The sequence below is a fragment of the Dama dama genome, chromosome 14 (assembly GCF_033118175.1).
Source record: "Dama dama isolate Ldn47 chromosome 14, ASM3311817v1, whole genome shotgun sequence".
Lineage (NCBI taxonomy): Eukaryota > Metazoa > Chordata > Mammalia > Artiodactyla > Cervidae > Dama > Dama dama.
Window position 1 is genome coordinate 33,504,327 of NC_083694.1, and position 23,254 is coordinate 33,527,580.

Sequence of the window (23,254 nt, forward strand, 5' to 3'; positions counted from 1 at the left end):
GCAGTGATTTTTGAGCCCCCCAAAAATAAAGAATTCAGACCATTGATAAAAATTAAATGGCTTCATCCCAGTGCACCAGCCCTGAGCACTTGTCTCATGCATCCAACCTGGACTGGTGATCTGTTTCACACTTGATAATATACTTGTTTCAATGCTGTTCTTTCAGATCATCCCACCCTCACCTTCTGACCCAGAGGGATGGGATGGGGAGGGAGGTGAGAGGAGGGTTCAGGATGGGGAACACATGTAAATCCATGGCTGATTCATGTCAATGTATGGCAAAAACCACTACAATATTGTAAAGTAATTAGCCTCCAAGTAATAAAAATAAATGAAAAAAATTAAATGGCTTCAAAACAGGTTTCTAATTCAAATGCAGGTGATAAAGGGTCTGCCACCAAAACCTAATTTCTAGTCTTCTTATCTTCTGCTGATACTGGACAATTTTTAGGGCATCTTTCAGTCTGTGTGTGCCACCTCTCAAGAGCTCTATTCAAGTAGTGGTTATATCTTCTCTCAGATTTCTCCATATCTGCCCCACTTCTGAATTTGGCATAGAAACTGTGGTTGGTGTGATTACACTTCACATGTAATCAAGCAGAAAATAGTGAGAAAAATCACTTTCTCTTCTGGTATAATCTTTACTTGTTGATCTGTGTTAAGGGCAGGGGAAAACTAAATGTCTCAGTCTTACTCTGTGTCTATCATTTATTTTTCCAGGTGGCCAACAATTGGTTATAGGTGGTGCCTATACTAAGGATGACACATCTCCAGTGGAGAATGCTTCTGGAGGGACTGCATCAGGCCTTGGTCTTATCACAGCTTCCCTGGTGGCTCCAAGGGTAAAGAATCTGTCTGCAATGCAGGAGACATGTATTTGATCCCTGGGTCAGGATGATCCCTTGGAGAAGGGAATGGCTGCCCACTCCAGTATTCTTGCCTGGAGAAATCTATACAGTCCGTGGGGTCACAAATAGTCGGACAAGATTAAGAGACTAACACTTTCACTTAGTCTTATCACTTCTTTATAGTTTTAGAGACCTTCAGGGTGCTTCCCTTATTCCCCAGGCCGATGGAACACAGACAACCAACCATTCCTCTTAGAGTATCTATGTCTGACACGGATAGCATCACTACCAGGGAAACCTGAGGGGATATATATTTTTGATAGGACTGTGTGAGATGAGGTTCCTGATGGACTGCATTCAGTCCTGGCTCTGCCACACAGCAGGATGACTTAGGCCGATCATTTTATCCTGTTTATGTCTGTCTCTTCATGAGTAAAGTGGACACAATCATACCTGCTCCATCTTTCTTTATAAGACTTTGGGGAGGATCAGACAAGGTAAGGAATTTGAAAATACTCAGGCTGAATAATCCTGAGGCTCATCTTGGGGCTTCCTGACAACGGGCACTGGGGCTGGGGGCGAGGAGGGGCAGAGTGAAGGGGATTTCTGACAGTTGGAGGAGCAGCAGTCCGAGCTCTGGACAAGGTCTCCAGGTGCTGTCAGTTTGGGAACGCAACTCCTGAGCATCTGGTCCCCGAGCTCAGAACTCATTCTCTCCCCACCCACCCCCTGCATTTCTAAGGCTACTTTCCTCAAATGACTATTAAAAAAAAAAAAAAAAATAGCGCTGCAAGGGATAGGTTCTCTCTAATTTCACAGTATATACACAATTTTCATTGTTCTGCTTGTTCTCCTCTAAAGATTTTTTTATTACCACAGCATTGTCTCAAGCCTTAATATTTGATAGGACATATTTCCCCTCTATGGTTTTTCCAGTGGTCATGTATGGATGTGAGAGTTGGACTGTGAAGAAAGCTGAGTGCCAAAAAATTGATGCTTTTGAACTGTGGTGTTGGAGAAGACTCTTGAGAGTCCCTTGGACTGCAAGGAGATCCAACCAGTCCATCCTAAAGGAGATCAGTCCTGGGTGTTCATTGGAAAGACTGATGCTGAAGCTGAAACGCCAATACTTTGGCCACCTGATGTGAAGAACTGACTCACTGGAAAAGACCCTGATGCTGGGAGGGATTGGGGGCAGGAGGAGAAGGGGACGACAGAGGATGAGATGGCTGGATGGCATCACCGACTAGATGGACATGAGTGTGAGTAAACTCCAGGAGTTGGTGATGGACAGGGAGGCCTGGCATGCTGCGATTCAAGGGGACACGACTGAGCAACTGAACTGAACTGGACTGAACTGATTTCCCCTCTATTTTCTCCTTTCCCTACTTGCTTCGGCTATCTGTGAATGTCTGTGTGCTGTGCTAAGTCGCTTCAATTGCGGCTGACTCTTTGCGATCCTATGGATGGTAACCCGCCAGGCTCTCTTCTGTGGGATTTCCTGGGCAAGAATACTAGAGTGGGTTACCATTTCCTTCTCTGGGAGATTCTCCTGACCCAAGGATTGAACTCACGTCTCTTAAGTCTCCTGCATTGGCAGGCGGGTTCGTTACCACTAGATTCACCTGGGAAGTCCCAAGTGAAAGTCTCCTTGTATACAAATTTAAGAATGAAAGTGAAAGTCACTCAGTCGTGTCGGACTCTTTGCGACCCCATGGACTGTAGCCCAGCAGGTTCCTCTTTCCATGGAATTCTCCAGGCTAGAATACTGGAATGTAGCCTATCCCTTCTCCAGGGGATCTTCCCGACCCAGGAATCGAAGCAGGGTCTCCTGCATTGCACCTGGATTCTTCACCAGCTGAGCTACCAGGGAAACCCCACAAATATAAGAAAAGATTAGAAAATTTAGTCCTAAAACTATTTGGATATTTTTATTGCAATGATTTTGAATTGAATACTAGATGAATTTTGGGTGATGGCAGTGGGGAGAGGGGGTGGAAGTCTTTACAGGACTTCCCAGGTAGCCCAGCATTAAAGAACCTGCCTGCCAATGCAGGGGACCTGGTTGTGGCTGAGGTGGGGCGGGGGTGGGGGTGGGGAGGGGGAGTGTTCGATCCCTGGGTCAGGAAGTTTCCCTGGAGGAGGAAATGGCAACCCACTCTAGTATTGTTGCCTGGGAAATCACATGAACAGAAGAGCCTGCCAGGTTACAGTCCATGGGGTTGCAAGAGTCAGACATGACTGAGTACACACATGGATGCAGCATGTAATATAAAGAAAATATAGAGCTTTGCAATGAAAATTAAGAATTATTTTTTTACCTAAGTAATTATATTATAGGGGGAAAGTAGGAATCAAGAAGCTGAGAGAGAAACTCAGGAGTAATTACAGCAGTCTTCATTACTCTTAACTTGGGCCATGGGCAGGAGCAACAGGAAGGAAACATAGAAGGGTGTTATATTAAAAAGTTTAGCTGCAGTTGGGGAGGAAACCACAGCTCTGAAGACGACATTCTCTTGAATGAGTTGGTTAAAGTGGCAGCAAGAGCAAGTGACAATGCTGAAGGCGGGGAAAGTGACTGCCCAGACAGGGAACTGCTTCCTATTGAATTATCTCAAAACTGAAGGAGGAGCATAGTCCACGGATACCTGACTTTTAAGAGACGTCAACTCTATGGCCACTGGAACTTTAAATAAATACACAGAATTCAATCAGTTACTAGTCAGTAGTAGCTGAAGTACAGGGGATAGAATTCAGTCTATCCTGGACATGAGTTTCCTTTTAATTTTGGTGTCAATAGTCATTTTTCTTACTGCTATAACATAAAGATAGATAATTTATGTTGAATGTCTATTTATAAAGCTCATTAAAAGAAATATTATTTTTATTAGAAAAGCATGTTATTATATGTTCTAGAAAAACCAGGAAATAGTTTAATCATCAATCAAATTGCTAATATGATTAGTTCTTGGTAGAGGTAAAAAGACTGAAAGATTAAAGAGTCAGAAATACATAATCAGTCTCTAGGGGAAATGTGCTTGTAAACTAAAATTGTTAGAAGGAGGGCAAATATATATGGTTGATACACAGGGTATTATACTAATTGTTAAACTTACCATTGGATTATTCCCATCAATATACAAACTTGATGTTATTTCTCCCAACGAAAAATTAAAAATAAGCAAGCAAAAATGTTTCTTAACCCAGTGTTCTCTTTAGGCTATACTTCATCTTTCTTCAAGCTTCTATAGTGACACTTTTGAGACAACTTCAGTCTAAATTTATTCTCCTTAAAGAACTGTATCTGTTGACTGCCTCTAATTCTTCTCCCAGGGCTTCTCTGGTGGCTAAGTGGTAAAGAATCTGCCTGCCAATGCAGGAGATATGGGTTTGATCCCTGGTTCAGGAAGATTCCCTGGAGAAGGAAATGGCAACCGCCTCTAGTATCATTTCCTGGGAAATCCTACAGACATAGAAGTTAGAGTCCTTGGGGTCACAAAAGAGTTGGACATGACTTAGCAACTAAACAACAACAACAACAATTCTCCCAGGGTTCTTCTTGAACCCTCTTCAATAAGCCTTTTGCTCCTGCCAATCCAATGAAATGTTTCCCCTAATGGTTGGTCATATATGAATGTCATTTTATATTAAGCCTGACTGTCATTTCTAAGTCCTCATTTTTTGACCTATCCCACGCATTTGACAAAATCACTCACTCTCTTGTTCCTGCAAACACTCTTCTACCTTGGTTTCTGGACACAATATAACTTTGTGACTACTTTCTCAATATCTCTTGCTGGTTCTTCCTCATGTTCTCAACTTAAAGACCTTGGAGTGTCCTAAGGCTCAGTCCTTGAAGCTCTTATCTCTTCTATCAGCCCCCATTACCTATGTGTATTCACCCATCACTATGGCTTAAAATGCAATGCACTTGCTGATGGCTCTCAAGTTATTTCCAGCTCTGATGTTTCCTCTGAAATCCTGACCTGTCTACTTGACATTTCCATTTGGATGTCTAATAAACATCTCAAACTTAACATATCGAAAACTGAGCTCTCAGACCTACAACTCTCATGTTCTCCTCAGTGAATAGAGATACCATTCTTCTAAATGTTCATATTAAAAGGCTTGGAGTCATCTTTATTCACTTTATCTTTAACCACTTCATCTTTATCCACTATTCCAGTTTGTCAGTGAGTCATGTCAGTCCTACCTTCAGTATACAACCGGCATTTGAACCTTCCTTTCTGATCCCCTGCTAACACTCTGGTTCAATCCACTGTCATCTCCTACTTGGATTATTGCAATACCCTCCTAACTGGTCTGCCCATCTTAGCCTCCTGTGATCTATTATCAGCACAACAGCCAGAGTGACCTGTTGAGGCCAAGGTCAGACTGTATCACACCTTGTACACATTTATTAAGTGTCCTCTTTTCTCACTCAGAGTATAAGCAAACAAACTCTAACAACAGTTGGAGTTGTCAAACAATTCTCAACAACAAACTCTAAGACCCAGAATGGTCTTGCCCTTGTCACCTCTGTGACTTCATCTTCTACCCTCTCCCCATTAATTTCCCAAGCCAGCTACTTTGGACTTCTTGGCTGTTTCTTGAACGTGCCAGGCACACTCCTACCTCAGGGCCTTTGTACTTGCTGTTTCCTCTGACTGTGTAGGGTTTTCTTTCCATTCATCTTCAACTCTTTGCTCAAAATTCATCTTCCAGCTACCCTATTTAAAACCTCAACTATCCATTCCTCAGTATTTCATTCTGTCTTTCTAGGCTTCATTTTTCCTCTTTAGCATTTACTACTTTCTGGTGAATATTTCACTTGTTTAATCCTGTTCATGGTCTGGTTCTCCTGCCAAAATATTTACTCCATGAAGTCAAAATTTGTTGTTGTTGTTTATTCTTGTACCTCCAGTTTTTAGGAAAAAATGGCTGACATGTTGTAGGGTTCAATAAATAGATAAATAAAGAGATATTGCTTGTATGGTACTTTTAATTTATGAATTTTAGATGCCATCAATTGACTTGCTATTATTACAGATGAGAATTTTTTATATACACATACTTCCCCCCCCCCGCCCCGTACTTTGCCTTTCCAATAGATGAAAGTAGATTGATTTAGTAATTAAAGTTTATATATTATGAATTTGAGAGCATTGTTAAACACAAAGCCAAGCCAAATTCAATTATTATGTTTTTCTTTGCACAGATTGCAGTTTTCCTTGGAGTTTCTAACTGACATTTGTTTGAATCTCCCTTGTTCCATATGCAGTCCACAAATCCTAACTTTTCCTCCCAATTGTTGTGCATGGTGGGTGGTCTATTGAGTTGCCCTTATTCCTATAGGATTTCTCCTAAAGTCCTCTCCCCTCCTGCTATCTGAGTGTTATTTTAGGACTTCCCATTATTGCTATCTAGGGTTAAATACACTATTTCATAGATCCATGTCTTTCTTCTGCTTAGTTTATTCTTTTTGCTTTCCTGGAGCATTTCCTCAAAAAGTTTTGTAAGAAAAGATCCATAATGAAGAAGGAAAAAAAAAATGACTTATTGAACTTTTGAACTATTTTCATAGAACATTTATGGACTAGTGACTTAAGGATCATACACTGATTAATAGTCCTCTGTGTAGAAAACAAGGCATGGTGGGAAAATGTGACACACTATGTAATACTTTTGTCATCACCATCTTAATGGACATGAGTCTGTCTGAGCAAACTCTGGGAGATGGTGACAGACAAGGAAGCCTGGCATGCTGCAGTCCATGGGGTCACAAAGAGTCAGACATGACTGAGTGACTGAACAACAATAAAATATCATCAATTTGCCACATTTCAAAATAACTTTTTTTGAATAATTACATTTATTTATTTAATTTTGGCTGTGCTGGCTGGGTCTTTGTTGCTGTGCAGGTGATTCTCTAGTTGTGGTGGCTTCTCATGTTGTGGAGCATAGGCTCATGGGCTTCAGTAGTTGCAGTTCCTGGGCTCTAGAGCACAGGCTCAGTAGTTGTGGTACACAAGCTCAGTTGCTGCCAGAATCATCCCGGAACAGGGATCAAATCCATGTCTCCTGCATTGGTAGGTGTATTCTTTACCACTGAGTCACCAGGGAAGCCTCTCCAAGATGCCTATTTTTTTTTTTTTTCCACACTGTTAGAATTTATAAAGTTGGAATCTGTTTTAGACTTTCTACATTGGATGTGGTATCATATTTTTATTTTTTCCTGAAAATTCCTATTAGGTGTCTTACCATTTATTCTATTTTAGAACAGTAGAAATGTGGTATCATTATTGAGCACCTGTACACTTTACCGTCCCTGATCCTCCCAGATACTCCAGTTGTGGTAGATTTTCATAAAGTGCCCAAGGCTTTTTAAATTGCTCAATAATGTTAGCAGAAGACTAAGTTAAAACCCCTTTGCAGAGACAAAGGAATTAGGCTAAGAATGGAGGCAAGATGCCTCACCTCTGAAATCAGGACAGGGGATTAGAATTAGTACTTGGGTGTGCAAGAACAGAAAACTGGGTGGAGCTACTGTAAGGCAAGTGTAGAGAAAAAGAGAGTGAGCCGGGAAGTCAGGCAAAAAGGGAAATTTATTAGAGGGAAAAGAGAGGGTGACTGGCTGTTAAGGAGAACTAGAGTCTTCCCTTTCTGACGGGGTCCTTCTTATATCCCACTGATGAAATATTCTCTGAAGGGATGGTCACTTAGCCAGAGGTCTGGAATCTGGTGGTGTTGCAGCTTTAAGATAGGTGCCAGTGAGGAAAAAGCATGCCATTTGGGCAGTTGGTCAGTCTCATAGATCACTGTGATTTCATCCTTTGTTTGCAAGGTCAACATAATGAGCCATCTTCTCAGTGAGAACCCATGTGGGCCCTATCATTCCAGCCTTTTTGATTTAGGATAAGGGCCGAAGGTCAGTCTTCTGTAACTGCTTCCTGAGGGACAAGGGTGTCATGGGGGTAAGATAAGAAAAGGCTGGAGTGTGGGTCAAGGGGATTTGTGTGGCGTTGAAGTTTTTGATAATCTGAGTGAGTTAGAAGTAGGCTATGGATAGTTTGGTTGGTGAAGGCTTGTAAGCAATCCTGAAGAAAATTTGAAAAAAAGATGCATTAAACACGGGCCAAATATTAGAATAAGGGTAAGTAGAAGGAGAGAGCCTAGAAAAGGTAGGACCCAATTCCGATTGCTTAACCAGTTTCCCCATGAATGACTGAGGTGCTGACGTATTCTTGAGGCCCTGATTGTCAGGTTTCTTCCTTTACAACGCCTGATTTATTGGCATAGAAATAGCAGGCTTCCTCCAAAAATAGGCATAGGCCCCCCTTTTTCTGCTGTGAGGAAGTCTAATCCTCTTCTGTTTTGGAGGACCACAGCTGACAAGGAATCTAGCTGAATTTGGATAGTGATAAGGCTCAGAGGTTAAAACGTCTGCCTCCAATGTGGGAGACCCAGTTTGATCCCTGGGTTGGGAAGATCCCCTGGAGAAGGAAATGGTAACCCACTCCAGTATTCTTGCCTGGAGAATCCCATGGATGGAGGAGCCTGTAGGCTACAGTCCATGGGGTCGCAAAGAGTTGGACACGACTGAGTGACTTCACTTTCACTTTCTTTCTAAGGCTGTTAGCTATTTCTTCTAGGCTGTCAGTGAGGTCTCTAGAAAGGCTCTGATAGTAATTAGTAAATGATAGACAGGTCAGCCTGAAGGGAAGGAGAGATGTGAAGTGTGATTACAGAAGCGTGGTGGTATAGTTCCTAGTTGGGGGTAAGAATTCTTTATAGAGTTTTGTCTGGAAAAACAGAAAGGAGCCTGTTGTAGACAAACGTCAGAAGTGGTGGGTCCTCCTATGGCTGGTCATTTATGAGCAGAAGTGAGATCTGTAAAGAAGAAGGTCAGTATCTTGTCAGGATTATGAATTTGATCAACTGAATATAAATGACATATGTATGATAAAAAGAGAGATTCTCCCCTATATTTGTGATAAAGAGAAGTGTTTATGTGACTCCATTTATCTGTGGAAATGGGGAGTCCTGGGTTTCAGGACCAGAATGGAAGGCGAGTACAGAGAAAAAGAGAACAAGCCGGTAGAGACTGAAGTCAGGCAGGTTGATTCCTCCAGGTCCATTCTTCTTTCTCAAGATTGCTTTGGCTATTTGAGGTTTTCTGTATTTCCATACAAATTGTGATATCATTTGTTCTAGTTCTCTGAGAAATACCATTGGTGGCTTGATAGGGATTGCATCGAATCTCTAGATTGCTTTGGGTAGTATACTCATTTTCACTATATTGATTCTTCCGATCCATGAACACGGTATATTTCTCCATTTATTTGTGTCCTCTTTGATTTCTTTCACCAGTGTTTTATAGTTTTCTATATATAGGTCTTTTGTTTCTTTAGGTGGATATACTCCTAAGTATTTTATTCTTTTTGTTGCAATGGTGAATGGTATTGTTTCCTTAATTTCTCTTTCTGTTTTCTCATTGTTAGTGTATAGGAATGCAAGGGATTTCTGTGTGTTAATTTTATATCCTGCAACTTTACTATATTCATTGATTAGCTCTAGCAACTTTCTGGTGGAGTCTTTAGGGTTTTCTATGTAGAGGATCATGTCATCTGCAAACAGTGACAGTTTTACTTCTTCTTTTCCAATCTGGATTCCCTTTATTTCTTTTTTCTGCTCTGATTGCTGTGGCCAAAACTTCCAAAACTATGTTGAATAGTAGTGGTGAGAGTGAGTACCTTTGTCTTGTTCCTGACTTTAGGGGAAATGCTTTCAATTTTTCACCATTGAGGATAATGTTTGCTGAGGGTTTGTCATATATAGCTTTTATTATGTCAAGGTATGTTCCTTCCATTCCTGCTTTCTGGAGGGTTTTTATCATAAGTGGATGCTGAATTTTGTCAAAGGCTTTCTCTGCATATATTGAGATAATCATATGGTTTCTATTTTTCATTTTGTTAATGTGGTGTATTACACTGATTGATTTGAGGATATTGAAGAATCCTTGCATCCCTGGGATAAAGCCCACTTGGTCATGATGTGTGATCTTTTTAATATGTTGTTGGATTCTGTTTACTAGAATTTTTAAAAGGATTTTTTGCATCTATCTTCATCAGTGATATTGGCCTACAGTTTTCTTTTTTTGAGGCATCTTTGTTAGGTTTTGGTATTAAGGCGATGGTGGCCTCATAGAATGAGTTTGGAAGTTTACCTTCCTCTGCATTTTCTGGAAGAGTTTGAGTAGGATAGGTGCTAGTTCTTCTCTAAATTTTTGGTAGAATTCAGCTGTGAAGCCGTCTGGTCCTGAGATTTCATTAGTTGGAAGATTTTTGATTACAGTTTCAATTTCCGTGCTTGTGATGGGTCTGTTAAGATTTTCTATTTCTTCCTGGTTCAATTTTGGAAAGTTGCACTTTTATAAGAATTTGTCCATTTCTTCCAAGTTGTCCATTTTATTTGCATATAGTTGCTGATCAAGACAGTGTGGTACTGGCACAAAGACAGAAATGTAGATCAATGGAACAAAATAGAAAGCCCAGAGATAAATCCACGCACATATGGACACCTTATCTTTGACCAAGGAGGAAAGAATATACAATGGAGAAAAGACAATCTCTTTAACAAGTGGTGCTGGGAAAACTGGTCAACCACTTATAAAAGAATGAAACTAGAACACTTTCTAACACCATACACAAACATAAACTCAAAAAGATCTAAATGTAAGAACAGAAACTATAAATCTCCTAGAGGAAAACATAGGCAAAACACTCTCCAACATAAACCACAGCAGGATCCTCTATGACCCACCTCCCAGAATATTGGAAATAAAAGCAAAAATAAACAAATGGGACCTAATTAAAATTAAAAGCTTCTGCACAACAAAAGAAACTATAAGCAAGGTGAAAGGACAGCCTTCAGAATGGGAGAAAATAGTAGCAAATGAAGCAATGTACAAAGAATTAATCTCAAAAATATACAAGAAACTCCTGCAGCTCAATTCCAGAAATAAAAGACCCAATCAAAAAATGGGCCAAAGAACTAAACAGACATTTCTCCAAAGAAGACATACAGATGGCTAACAAACACATCAAAAGATGCTCAACATCACTCATTATCAGAGAAATGCAAATCAAAGCCACAATGAGGTATCATTACACGCCAGTTAGAATGGCTGCTATCCAAAAGTCTACAAGCAATAAATGCTGGAGAGGGTGTGGAGAAAAGGGAACCCTCTTACACTGTTGATGGGAACACAAACTAGTACAGCCACTATGGAGAGCAGTGTGGAGATTCCTTAAAAAACTGGAAATAGAACTGCCATATAACTCAGTAGTCACGCTGCTGGGCATACACACTGAGGAAACCAGAATTGAAAGAGACACGTGTACCCCAATGTTCATCGCAGTACTGTTTATAATAGCCATGACATGGAAACAACCTAGATGTCCATCAGCAGACGAATGGATAAGAAAGCTATGGTACATGTACACAATGAAATATTACTCAGCCATTAAAAAGAATACATTTGAATCAGTTCTAATGAGGTGGATGAAACTGGAGCCTATTATACAGAGTGAAGTAAGCCAGAAAGAAAAACACCAATACAGTATACTAGTGCATATATATGGAATTTAAAAAGATGGTAATGATAACCCTGTATGCGAGACAGCAAAAGAGACACAGGTGTATTGAACAGTCTCTTGGACTCTGTGGGAGAGGGTGAGAGTGGGATGATATGGGAGAATGGCTTTGAAACATGTATATTATCATATTTGAAACAAATCGCCAGTCCAGGTTTAATGCATGATACAGGATGCTTGGGGCTGGTGCACTGTGTTGACCCAGAGGGATGGGATGGGGAGGGAGGTGGGAGGGGGGTTCAGGATGAGGAACACATGTACACCCATGGAGGATTCAAGTCAATGTATGGCAAAACCAATACAATGTTGTAAAGTAAATTAATTAATTAAAATAAATAATTTAAAAAAAAAGAGAGCGAGCAAGCTGGGCAGTCAGGCAAGAAAAGGGAAATTTATTAGAGGGGAAAGAGAGGGTGACTGGCTGTTAAGGAGAATCAATGTCCTCCCTTTCTGATGGAGTCCTTCTTATACCCCACCAATGGAAAATTCTCTGAAGGGATGGTCATGTAGCTGGAGGTCTGGAATCTGGTGGTCTCACAGCTTTGACAAGATAGGTGCCAGTGAGAAAAAACCATGCTATTTGGGCAGCTTGGTTGGTCTCATGGATCACTGTGATTTTATTCTTTGTTTGTGAGGTCAACATAATGAGCCATCTTCTCAATGAGACCCCATGTGGGCCCTATCATTCCAGCCTTTTTGATTTAGGATAAGGGCCGAAGGTCAGTCTTCTGTAACTGCTTCCTGCAGAACAAGGGTGTCTTGGGGGTGAGATAAGAAAAGGCTGGAATGTGGGTCAAGGGGATATGTGTGGGGTTGAAGTTTTTGATAATCTGAGTGAGTTAGAAGTAGCCCATGGATAGTTCGGTTGGTGAAGGCTTGTAAGCAATCTTGAAGAAATTTGAGAAAAAGATGCATTAAACATGGGCCAAACATTAGAATAAGGGTAAGTAGAAGGAGAGAGCCTAGAAAAGGTAGGACCCAATTCCGATTGCTTAACCAGTTTCCCCATGAATGACTGAGGTGCTGACGTATTCTTGAGGCCCTGATTGTCAGGTTTCTTCCTTTACAACGCCTGATTTATTGGCATAGAAATAGCAGGCTTCCTCCAAAAATAGCCATAGGCCCCCCTTTTTCTGCTGTGAAGAAGTCTAATCCTCTTCTGTTTTGGAGGATCACAGTTGACAAGGAATCTTACTGAGTTTGGATAGAGATAAGGCTGTTAGCTATTTCTCCTAGGCTGTCAGTGAGGTCTTTAGAAAGGCTTTGATAGTAATTAGTAAATGATAGACAGATAAGCCTGAAGGGAAGGAGAGATGTGAAGTGTGATTATGGAGGTGTGGTGGTATAGTTCTTAGTTGGGGTAAGAATTGTTTATAGAGTTTTGTCTGGAAAAACAGAAAGGAGCCTGTTGTAGACAAATGTTAGAAGTGGTGGGTCCTCCTATGGCTGGTCATTTATGAGCAGAAGTGAGATCTGTAAAGAAGAAGGTCAGTATCTTGTCAGGATTATGAATTTGATCAACTGAATATAAATAACATATGTATGATAAAAAGAGAGATTCTCCCCTATATTTGTGATAAAGAGAAGTGTTTATGTGACTCCATTTATCTGTGGAAATGGGGCGTCCTGGGTCTCAGCACCAGAATGTAAGGCGAGTGCAGAGAAAAAGAGAGCAAGCCGGGCAGTCAGGAAGAAAAGGGAAATTTATTAGAGGGAAAAGAGAGGGTGACTGGCTGTTAAGGAGAACCAGCGTCCTCCCTTTCTGATGATGTCCTTCTTATATCCCACCGATGAAGAATTCTCTGAAGGGGTGGTCACATAGCCAGAGGTCTGGAATCTGGTGGCCTCGCAGTTTTGAAAAGATAGGCGCCAGTGAGATAACAGGATGCTGTTTGGGCAATTTGGTCAGCTCACAGATCACTGTGATTTTATTCTTGTTTTGCGAGGTCAACATAAGGAGCCATCTTATCAATGAGACCCCTTACAGCCCCTATCAGCTAGTTTGAGTAGAAATGAGAGGATTGTTTTAAAAGATATAATAGTGACTCATAGAAGCCATGAGCAAAGATGTGCCCAGCCCTAAGGAACAGTCTGGATACAGGCTTGGAGTATTTTAGACAGGGCAGAAAGCATGTCTAGTTCAGGTTCTATTCCCCCTCACAGCATGTGAGACTGCAATGCCTCTTGAAAGTCCACGTGGTATATTGCAGCTACTCTGGTTTCTATTTCCTCTGTTCAAAGTCCCATCTAGCCTAAAACTGAAATCACTTAGACCCCAGGGGAACAGAGTCCTGAGTCAAAAATTCCTGCATCGATCAGTTATTGCCGAGGGTGAGGATTCTATCATAAGAACACAGCTTCTCTCATGTAAACATTTGTATGGGATGCTAGAAGGGGTTGTTTTCAGTAAATGGGAAAGGCAGCCAAGCAGACAAAATAACTACCTTATCAAAGATCAAATCGAAACCAAAAATTCAAAGAAAAATATAAAAGAGAGGCCAATAATGAGCATTCTGGAACTCAAAATGAGGTACACAGATTTAGCAAGTACCTGAGAGAGCCACAAGGCCAGCTTTCCTTCTCTGTACATGGTTGAACCAATCTGGAAATTTGCTTATTTCAGAAAGAACCAAGGATGATAATATCTTTCTGAAATATTATTAAATGTGAGGGGCAGGGGTGAAAGGAGTCTGGGGGAGGTGGAGGTGGCACCAAAAGCTATTTGTTTAAACCCAAACTCTGATTTCCAAGCACCTCTTCTCAAAAGTGAATCCATGATTCCATCAAACTAAGAAGAATAGAACTAACCATTACTTTTCTCACTTTAATTAGAACTTTTGGTATTATCTGTCTTTCTTAAGTCAAGTCATGTTTAGAATGGTCTACTCTATGTGTGAGTGCAATAGCCCTGCCAATGGGCAACAGCTGAGACTGGCCAGTAGCCCCTGAAGAATCAGTCCCCTGTCCCAGTTAGGTCTTAATCACATAAATGACATCTACAAAGCAGTTATACAATATGTCATGCTGTAACATATCAACTCTTTACTGTTGCTTAAAGAAGATAATGAGTGCTCCTGCTTTTTTTTTTTTTTTTTTTGATCTCTTAGGAAAAAAAAATTAAAAATAAAAATTATTTCTACTCAACTGCCCCTACCTGGCAAGCAGGCAGCTACCCTCTGGAGAATAACCCCACACTCCCTTTTCCCTTTATTTGATGATGTAGTCAAGATTTTTGAGTCATCACCAGGTGCCAGGTGTTATTCTGGTTTCAGGTTCAGAGGTGCAGAGGACAAATGGTTCATACACCCAAGGATCTCCTGAGAAAAATTTCCAGATCATCAACACCTCTTTCCCCTGCTTACATTTGGATCTCGAGAGGCAATGTGTTTTTCCCAGAGATCTTGCATCAGCTCCATTCCCTCTTCATGCTGATCAGCCAGATTCAAAGACATTTTTCTTTGGTCTGGCATGGGCTGAATCTTCCTCTGCTTGGTGTAGTGCATGACAGGAAGGTCGGTGGCTTCTCTGCTGTCACCCAATGCAGAGTGCTGTGGTAGACCACCTTGAAGCTGAGACTGGGGGCACGCTGTGGAGCACAGAGGAAGTAGCTTCTATTTTGAAAGTGTTGTGTGGAGAAGTAAAAGCAGGCAAGGAAAACTCTGACCTGCCCGTCTCCCCCAGATGTCTCAGTCTACTGTTCACCAACTTAAAATCTTACTCATTAGATTTTCCATGGGAGACTCTAAGGTTCTCAGGTCCCTCCCTTGAGCTGAAGAGTTCCCTTGGGTACAAGACCACCAGGGTAACCACCTAGCCAGCAGGCTGCAGAAGCAGTGGTCTGAATAAGTGGGATGTTCAGGAGAAATCAGTGGTCTGAGGGGGCTACTGTATCAGTGGAAAAGCTGATTTTTGTTCCATTCACAACCCCGTTATTTGTCACATTGTAATTTTCTCCTCATGATGTTTCACCATGTACCTGTGGGTCAAAGCATTCTTATTCAATGAGGTTGTGTGTGTGTGTGTGTGTGTGTGTACTGTACTCTGTGGGGGTACATGTGGTAAAGGCAAACTATTTCCTTTGATTCCCACATGCCCTCATGATCCTGTTGCTTTTGGTGGCCTTTACTTGACATCAGTGGGGAAGCATTAGCTCCATTCTATGAGAGAGGACCCTCAGCATCTTCACAGTGTTAGGCTAGCAAGGATGCTCCTTGAACATCTGAAAACATCCTACCAACCCCAATGTTCGTGAGGGGTATGAGGCCCGACGTGACAGCTGAGGCTCTGCTTCTGAGTATTTATTGTATGCTGAGCTCCATGTTTCATATCATATGCTACACAAACCTACTGAAATTGTTTTGCCAGGCATTTTTTGTATTTGACAATAATTCACTCTTATACTAATCATTCATGCAATAGACTTTTTATTAAGCATCTAGCAATTCCAAACCCAGTAATAGCACAGGAAATAATGTGTGAATCAAGGAAACAGCTGTAACAGGGGGTAATAAAACAGTAACTGAAAAAAGCGAAGGATTCTATGGGAGCACAGAGAAGGGACAATCCTCCTAGTGGGTAAGGGTAGGGTGGGGTAAAAAGAAAGGAATCACAGAGGACTGATCACAAAGGATGAGTAGGGATTTCCAGTTTAAGAAGGAAGGAAAGGTGTCCCAGCATCCTGGACAAAGGAAAAGTTCAGTGACATAGAGAGGGTGGATAAAGCAAATATGTGGATATCGATTGGGCAAGCAAGTGTTGAGTGAGAGATAAGAAGCGAAGGAAGGAAGACAGAGAAAGACAAATACCATATGATATCACTTATATGTGGAATCTAAAAAAAGGTACAAATGACTTTACTTACAAAACAGAAGTAGATTCACAGATGCAGAGAACAAATGGAGGGTAAGGCGAGAAAGGATTAATCGGGGGTTTGGAATAACACATACACACCACTATGTATAAAATAGACATAATTAACAAGAACCTAGTGCACAGGATGGGCTTCCCAAATGGCGCTAGTGGTAAAGAAACTGCCTGCCAATGCAGGAGATGCAAGAGACTCAGGTTAGATCCCTGGGTCAGGAAGATCCCTTGGAGAAAAATGGCTCCCCACCCCAGTATTCTTGTGGGCAAAGGAGCCTGGCAGCCTACAGTCCATGGGGACCTCAAAGAGTTGGACACAGCTGAGCACAACACACACTGTATAGCACAGGAAAATTTACTTAGTACTTTGTCATGGCCTATGTGGGAGAAGAATCTAAAAAAGGCATGGATATGTGCATATGTACAACTGATTCACTTTGCTATACACCTGAAATTAGCACAACATTGTAAATCAACTATACTCCAATAAAAAAATTAAAAAAAAAATAAAATTTAAAGAAATAAGTGAAGGAAGGAAGAAGCCAGATGGAAAATGCCCTCTATTAAACTAGTGCATGTGGACTTTAACCTCAAGGTGTTTGGGGGAGTGACTGAACTCTTTAAGAAGAGTGGTAATGAAATCAGATACTAGGAAAGAGAATTTTGGTGATGTTGTCAGATATCTAATCCAAAGTAGTGTTCCAGTCATGCCTGTACTCCTCTCCATGTAAGTCATGAAATATCCTCTTGAAGAAGGCGTATTGGTTGGACTGCCTCTTTCTGTCTCAGGATTCTGTCCCTTCTCTACCGTTCATGAACCATGGGCATTTTATCATCCCACTGAGTGCCTCAAAGGATGGGGAAAAAGACGTAAAGACTTCTCTAGGCGTGGGGACAAGAGCTTGATCCCTGGTCCTCAAATAGTTTACATGCCTCAGGGCAACTAAGCCAATAACTACTGACCCATGAGCCCCAGAGCCTGTGCTCCACAAGAGAAGCCACCACAATGAAAAGCATGTGCACTGAAGTTAGAGAGTAACCTTGACTCACTACAACTAGAGAAAGCCGGCATGCAGCAACAAAAACTCAAGGCAGTCGAATAAATTAAAAAAAATTTTTTTAAAAAGGACTGCTCTGTGGTTTTCCACATCTCACTGCTGGACTCAGAGGACCTCTCCAAAGCAACAGGAGATGGTGTATTAGTGGGTGAGGGGGCTTAAATTCTGGCCAAAGTCACCAGAGTTGCAATGAGTAGACACCTGTTAAGTGAAAAGTCAGGATGCTCTCCTGTCAGCTGTCAGGAGAGCTGTCCTGTCTCTCTGTCAGCTCTCCCAGCTGACAGAAGAAGTAATGTAGGAATAGCACACACTCCAAAGAGTGTTAATAAAGGAATCAGAAATATAGTTGTAGCTCCACAACTAGCACACTCTATCACCTTGGACAAGTCAATTAAATAAGGCTCAGCTCCCCCTCTTAAAAAAAATGAAAAAGATAATATCAATGCTGGCTATCAAATGTACTTCAAAAATTAAATGAGAAAGTGCTTTGTAGGCAGTAAAATATTGTAAAAGGTAAATTTGTTGTTATTTTTATTGGCTCAGCATTTATCTGGAGTCAATTATATCTTCTGCTTTTTTTTTTTGCTTTTTTAATTGCATTTATATGAGATGATCGATGCTAACTAAACCTACTGAAGTAATCACTTCACACTAGATGTAAGTCAAACTATTATTCTATATACCTTAAATTTCTACATATGTCAATTATATCTCAGTAAAAGTAAAAAAATTAATATTTTTCTTGTTATTCAATATTATTCTTATTGCTTCCATCTCTACAGTAGGGAATAATGAGCAGCAATACATATAGTGTCTGCAAGAGCACATGTATTAAAGCATATTAGTACTATAATAACTACTGTTGTTGTTCAGTTGCTGTCATGTCTGACTCTTTGTGGCCCCATAGACTGTAGCACACCAGGCTCCTCTGTCCTCCTCCATCTTCTAGAGTTTGCTCAAGTTCATGTCCATTGAGTCGGTGAGGCTATCTAACCATTTCATCTATTTATTGACAAATAAACTATAGAAGAAATAGCTAAAAAAGTTAAGCATCGCTTAACTATGGCTGGTGGTTGTGAATGAGTGAGCAGAGATCCTTTACTTTCATTATAAATCTTTATCTTTTTGGGGCTATTTGGCAATTTTAGAGAACCCTTTTCATGTATTTCAGTGAAAATCTTTAAGATGCATATAATTAAGATGATACAACATATTTTAGTGAATCTGAATCTACTATTTATGGCTTCTTTTTCTAAATACTAGAAAATAATTTATTTACTAATCTGTTCTACAAAATGGGTTAAACTCAACTTTGTGTCATTTGGAAATCTACCATATCTTCATATATGAAAATAGATATAATACTTATTTCCCATCTTCTGTTATCCTTTCATTTTCCTTGATTATTTAGATTGTCACAGTTTTCATGCTGTTAGTATCCCAGACTGGCATGTTTTCTTGAGGAAAGGGTTCAGAGAGATAGAGATGAGATAGAGAGAGAGAGATGTGAAACATGATACAGCTCAACCATGAGTGGGCTGGGTGGCCCTATATCAGTGTTATGGCATGAGCTCAATTATGATTCAGCCACAGTGGGATCCAAACAAGCTGGCAAAGCAGAGTGTCACAGAATCTGAGCAGATGCACTTTTGGAAATCAGAGAGTCATTTTACATCTCTGTGGTCTGCACATAGTGGAAGAACTGGGATCCACTCAGATCTATTAATAAAGGAAGGTTTGGCAAGAGCTATGGCAGGTGACCGGAGAAGGCAATGGCAACCCACTCCAGTACTCTTGCCTGGAAAATCCCATGGACGGAGGAGCCTGGTAGGCTGCAGTCCATGGGGTCGCGAAGAGTTGGACACGACTGAGCGACTTCACTTTCACCTTTCACTTTCATGCATTGGAGAAGGAAATGGCAACCCACTCCAGTGTTCTTGCCTGGAGAATCCCAGGGATGGTGGAGACTGGTGGGCTGCTGTCTATGGGGTTGCACAGAGTCGGACACGACTGAAGTGACTTGGCAGCAGCAGCAGTATGGAAGGTGACATAGCAGAAGAGAAGCTCTGTGCCTGGTTGGGGGTATGTCTGGTGAGGGAGGCAATAGCATGGGGGTTCTTCTGATTGAGATTCTAGGATTCAAAAATAGAAACTAACTCTAGAAACATATTTAAAGAAGAATATTGAGTAGCTCACTGAATTGTCCAAAACTCTGGAGAACCTGGATCAGAGAGCAAGGCGTAGTCAAAATGGCGCCACAAGGATGGTTTCCTTAGGACGCTGCTTCTGGCATCATAGCCCCTGAGCACTAGACAACTCGATGTTGAATGTCAGCATCCTTCAGTGATGGCTGCCTTACTGCCTGACTCTTGATCCTGTCACAGCTACCATGAATAATCTCCGTCCCTGAACCACTTTATCATTCTCTGTGGATTCAAAATTCTAAGGAGAAGCACCCACTTGATTTAAATCTGCCTTGTGTCCAGGTGACTGAGCGGGAGATGTGCCTTCCTCCATTTTCTGTATTGAGTGATAGGGATTTTATTCCCATTTATCTTGGATTTTGGCCCAGCAGGACAGGTATGAGGATGCTGGATAGCCAAGTTACATGTACAGATTTATTAGTGATCATATTAATGGTCTCAGCTATGGTGACCACAGAGGGCAGAGCCCAGTCATTGAGACTGGGCTGACATAATTCATCTTGGTCCGCAGATTTGAATCTATTAAAATGTCTCGGTTCTGTCTTGCTGCTTACCACCTGTTTTCAACTTTAAGTATCTTTTAATTCTTTTATGGCTTGTTCTGTCTTTATCAGTTTGAAAATCATTCCTCTTGCTAGAGAAAACAGAAGATAATTGAAGTTGATTTATTTTCTTCTCGTTGACCATGTTATATTGCAAAAACTAGAAAATGCAACCAAGCTCAACTAGTAGGCTTTCAAAAAGTAGTATACAATATAAGAGAGTTTCTCAGGTGGTGCTAGTGGTAAAGAATCCGCCTGCCAATGCAGGAGATGTAAAGATGCAGGGGTCACAAAAGAGTCAGACACAATTGAGCAACTAACACACACACACAAACATAGGATTATAATTTTTTATATTATAGGAAGTTACAGAAAGTAAAATAGTGTATTTTGGATGGGCAACAAATATCTAAAGGAAAATGCTAACCACTTTGTCACTAGCTGCTGAGAACTATGCCCAAGGGAATCACAACTTCATGGTCTCACAGATGGAAGTAGGGCTGCCAGATTTAGCAAATAAAAATACAGGATACCAAATTAAATTTGAATTTCATATAAATATATAATTTTCAGTAAACTATGTCCAGTACAATATTTACAATATACTTATACCAATAGTTGTTTGTTGTTTACTTAAAATTCAGATGTAACTGAGAATCTTGTATTTTATATGGCAACCCCAGTTGGAGGAGACTTCAAAGGAATTCAGTCCAATCTTGATACAGAAATATGTCCTTCAGAGCAGCAGATCTGGTGTCAGATCTTCAGCCACCCTATTCAAACAGCAACAAATCATGTAGTAATAGAATATGACTGGTCAGTGTTTTGTGTTCAAATGTGAAATCTGAAAGAAACATGAAAAAGAGAATTAACTCTCTAGGTAAATCAGGAAAAACTCCCATTTAGTTGTTTTGCCATTTAAGCAAAAGCAAGAGTTTTCTTCTTTCATTACTGAATTAAGTAGGTAATTACCCTCTTTTAATATGTATCTAAAATATCCTTTTAAGAACTTTCACTCTCAAGGACATAACTTTGGCATAATACTAGCATTATATTAATAACATCAACTAATACATATTGAGTGCTTAATCAGGAACAATTCTAAGTAATTTGCATGTGCTAGCTCATTTAATTCTTGCAACAGTTCCATATGGTAATTAGCATTATTACTTTCATTTTATATAGATAGGGAAACTGAAGCACAGACAGGCTAAGTGTATTAAGTAATCAGCTGAAAAGTTACACAGTTACCAAATGATCAAGCTGGTTATGAACACAGCTTTCTAGTTGGCCCTTAGCCACTACAGTTTATTAATTCTCAAAGGTAGATATTCCATAAATAAAATCATATTACATTAAAAATAGTGTAAACTGGGGTCTGAAACTACATATTGGTTCTACAACTTCAATAGGCTTCCTGAACTGTTTGATTAAATGGCTCTACATTATAGCACCTTCTGTAAGCACTGTCAGCTTGTACTTAACACCTCTAGGGTGAGAAACGCTTAAAGTAGACAAAATCAGTTTGCTTGATGATTCTTCTCTGGTAGTTTCTTCCCACTCACTCTATAATGATCCAGTGGAGCATGTGAATTATAATTAGTCCCTTGCCAGTAGGTAAAGATGATTCTGCCTTTCTGAGCATCTCTTTTCCTTGGTCCAAACACTCCCAGCTTTTTCAGCCATTTCATTTTGAGCTGTGAAGAACAATTTGCTCATGTTCAAGTTCTGTTGTTGTTTGTCCATGGATATTATTTTCTTGGGCATAAACCTATCCATAGAAATTTTATCATAAAATCTAGTATGCATTCAAATACAAAATCATAATCTTTTACAGGATGCTCACATGAAAATTTGCTTCTGTGGAACTTTGGAATGAAAATTCTGTGCTTGTAACTTTCCATATTGATTCTATGCACACTTGTCCTTTCTGTACCAAGTTTGGGCAGTGAAGAGTAGAAATTGGGAAAATATTCTCTTTTGTGGTTTAAGTCTGCTGTATTTTTTGAAGATCTCAGTGTAGAACTTTTATAGCGAAAAATCATTAAATCCCTACATTTACCTTCTCCCATGCCAAAAGAAAGTACATCTTTCAATTCTTTTCCCCTTTGTCTTTTCAAAAAGAAGGTCATTGCACTGAACAGGTTATTTTTAACTTAAATAGCCTAGTGTCGAAATTTGTGGAAACATGAAGAAACTAATAAATTGAGAAAAGTAATCTGGATTGCCTGATTTTAGAGAGAGCAAGCAGTGGCTGGAGAAAGTTTCATGGGTATGACTAAGTTTAGCCTCTGAGGAACATCTGATGGTGGTCTGAGTTTAAGGACTAATGGTTTTGAAAGTATTCATCACCACTGGTGACGAAATTTCACTGCGTTTATGGTTACCTTCAACAAACCACATAGGCCTACTGTGGATGAGACTATGCTTTAAGGGTAATAGATTCATGCGTACACACTTCTGGTGGAGAGGAAGAGAGAGACAGAGAAACACACACACACACAGAGACAGAGAAACAGAGATAGATGGAGACAGAGAAACAGAGATAAGGAGGAAGAGAACTGATAAGAAATTAACTGTGGTATGATTTGCTTCCATACACTCTGTCAACAGCATCACTGCTGGTCTCTTAGGATGAAGAAATGAATAACCAGGCTTCAGCAAGAGTGCTAGTGCTGTTAGTAGGGTCACTTCTACCATGATTTTGTGCTACACTATCAAAAACAGCCCCAGACTTATAATTATTCCTTTTAACTGAGGTGGATTCTGGGAGTATAATGGTGTTCCTCCACAGATAAGAGTGATGCTAAGACTATTAGATACCATTTACATAACCCAGCAGCTGTGCTGCTGGAAATTTGCCTAAGGGAATGATTGGACAAATACACAAAAATATACAAGAAAGGATGTTCATTGCAGTTTTGGTAATAACCCCCTCTAGCTCATTAAACGTACCTAAATAGTCATTCAAAAGAAGACTAATCAAATAAATTTTGTTTTATGTATTTAAGAGATTTCAATGGCCGTTGAAAATGACAGTAATGTATTTGTAGACCTGGAATATGCTCATTAATATTTCTAGGT